The sequence below is a fragment of the Giraffa tippelskirchi genome, chromosome 4, assembly GCF_054371585.1.
Source record: "Giraffa tippelskirchi isolate mGirTip1 chromosome 4, T2T-mGirTip1v1.2.pri, whole genome shotgun sequence".
NCBI lineage: Eukaryota > Metazoa > Chordata > Mammalia > Artiodactyla > Giraffidae > Giraffa > Giraffa tippelskirchi.
In genome coordinates, this window is record NC_137278.1 from 81,302,896 (window position 1) to 81,305,803 (window position 2,908).

Here is a 2,908-nt window from a genome sequence, read left to right on the forward strand (position 1 = left end):
AATGGGCTCCAGTTTCATCCATCTCAGTGACTATTCAGGACTGATTTTCTTTAGGATTCACTAGTTGGATTTCCTTGCAGTCCAAGGGACACTCAAGAGTCTTCTCCATCTCAGTAGATGAGTGTCCCTTGGACTGCAAGGAAATCCAACTAGTGAATCCTAAGGAAAATCAGTCCTGAATATTCATTGGAAGGACTGATGCTGAAACTGAAACTCCAATACTGTGGCCACCTGCTGTGAAGAGTTTACTCATTAGAAAAGACCCTGATACTGGGCAAGATTGAAGGCAGGAGGAGAAGTGGATGACAGAGGAGGAGATGGTTGGATGAGCAAGCTCCAGGAGGTGGTGAAGGACAGGGAAGCCTGGCGTGTTGCAGTCCATGATGTTGCAAACAGGCAGACACGACCGAGCAACTGAGCAACAACAACAGGCACACATTGTTTTATTGCACTTTGCATTTCAAAGATACCGCATTTTTTAATGTATCGAAAGTTTGTGGCAAGCTGATGTCAAGCAAGTCTATGGGTGTCATTTTCCCAACAGCATTTGTTCACTCCATGATCTCTGTGTCACATTTTGGCAATTCTCATATTATTTCAAACTCTTCATCAGCAAAAACAGTATGACTCATTGAAGGCTCAGACGGTGGTTAGCATTTTTTAGTAGTAAATTAAAGCATGTCCATTGTTGTCTTAGACATAATGCTATTTCATACTTAATAGACTACAGTATAGAGTAAGCAGAACTTTTCTACACACTGAGAAACCAAAACCCTTGTGAGACTCATTTTATTGTGATTGTCTGGAACTGAACCTACTATATCTCCAAGGCATATGTCTACTACTGTGTAACAAATTTCCCGAAAACTTAGTGAAAAAGGAAGAATGAGAGGAGCCAGAGGAAGAAAATCACATGCTTGGTCTGGTGACCGGAATATTACCTAAGATCAAGATTAAAAATAAGGTCAACTACTTTGGATATTTAAAACTGGGAAAGGATTAGTGGCCCCCAGACATGAGTACTTTTAGTTTTTTTAAAAAAACTTTTTATTTTGTATTGGATTGTAGCCTATTAACAATGTTGTGACAGTTTCAGGTGAACAGCGAAGGGACTCAGCCATACATAAACATATATCCATTCTCACCCAAACTCCCCTCCCATCCAGGCTGCCATATAACACTGAGCAGAGTTCCCTGTGCTATACACTAGGTCCTTGTGGATTATGTATTTTAAATATAGCAGTGCAGACATGACTACTTTTTTTTTTTTCAGTTTCTAAAAGGAAGATTTATTCGACAAGCTTCACTTAGAGCAATACACCTAAAAGGAAAATCACAATACAATGAAAACTTTAAATCAAGGCCTCAGAATTTCTTACAAACACCAAGACCAAAATCCTAAGGTATTGGTATTGCGTGTCAAATTTCCCCCATTAACTTAAAAAAAAAAGCTTCAAATTACGTGCCATAGAGGTTATTAAATGAAACTAGAATTAACAAACATGCCAAATGTTTCACTTTTAATTGTAGACTTAGCTCCTATATTGAGTTTTACAAAAAACCATGTCTTTCAACATGCATCCAGACAGTGTTCAATGTAATGTGATGTAAGAGCAACATTTAACATAATTCAACTGCTTTAACCTAAACACTTACTGCCTAAGTACATCCTACAATAGAACTAACTTGAGAAAAGCTGAAAATCATTTAACAGTAATAGTTTACTCAACCTAGTTGTTACATCCTAGATGAATGTGTGTTCAAAAATACTGAAACTTAAGTCTTTAAAACAATCCTGATTTCCACTTAGAGTAAGCATAAATCACAAGCTTGTATTGCAAAACTGTTAAAACTTAAGTTTTTCTTTTAAAAAATGTTGACCAAGAGTCAGTGATCAGGATCAATTACATTCCCCATCCACCACTCATACTGGACATGCTAGACATCCCTCCCATTCCGTTCACTCCTGTAGATGTTTGGCTTCCACTACTGTAGTAGCTGCTGTTCACTGCTCCTTGGCTGCCTATGCAATGTTTGATTGAAAGTCACTGGAGTTTTCCTGTAAAACTTGGTCATATCCACTCATGCTGCTCTGGCCACCATAGCCGCCTCCGTAACCACCACTCAGCTGCTGGCTGGCCGGGCCACCATAGCTGGACTGGTTTGACAAGCCCATGCCTCCCATCATTTGGCTACCGTAAGCACCACCGCTTGCTCCTGCTGTAGAATTCAAGAAGAGTTCTACATATCTGTGCTGCATATTTGCATTGTCCTTTGACATAGCTGCCACAGCATCTTCATGGGTTGTAAACTTGACGTCTGCTTCACCAGTTACTCTGCCATCAGGACCAGTTTCAATATGTACTGTCACAGGGTTGAGTGGTGAAAAAAAATTATAAATGTCATTCTCAGTAGCTCTGTAAGGTAATCCTCGCATGTGTACGCAGTGTCCTGTTGTGCTCTGGAAAGTAGAGCCGCCATCGCTGTATCTGTGGTCTGACATTCCTTGAGCCCCATTTTGAATTGTGCAGTCAGAAAAAAACCGCTGCACTTCGTCTGCAGAGCAAGACCAAGGCAAGCCCCGGACCTTCACCACGAACCCCTCACCGCCTTCGGTGCCCAACATCATCCTCTCTTACTGGGTGCTGGCATCGAATCAGACTGCACACACAACTTCTGCGCGGCTGAGACGAAAATCGACATGACTACTTTTAAACTCCCCAGGTGATTGTATTGTGCACCAGGGGTTGGGAAGCACTATTGTGGTGTGTGACTTGCCACTCGGAATCTACTTGAGTTGCAGTAAACGTGGTTAGTAGTGCTGGTAGCAGGCATTGTTAACATTTATTGAGTCCCAGTTATGAATCAGTTTCCAAGTGAGGAATTTCACATCTAATTTATCTTATCC

General features: G+C 41.0%; 1 pseudogene across 1 annotated transcript; it reads right to left on the minus strand.

Annotated features, from left to right (window-relative positions):
- Positions 1-1,258: 1,258 nt before the first annotated feature.
- LOC145545884 (heterogeneous nuclear ribonucleoprotein H pseudogene) lies at positions 1,259-2,503 on the minus strand (annotated as a pseudogene). Its single transcript, XR_014082270.1, has one exon. The product of XR_014082270.1 is annotated as a heterogeneous nuclear ribonucleoprotein H pseudogene (transcript).
- Between the last annotated feature and the right edge of the window lie 405 nt (positions 2,504-2,908).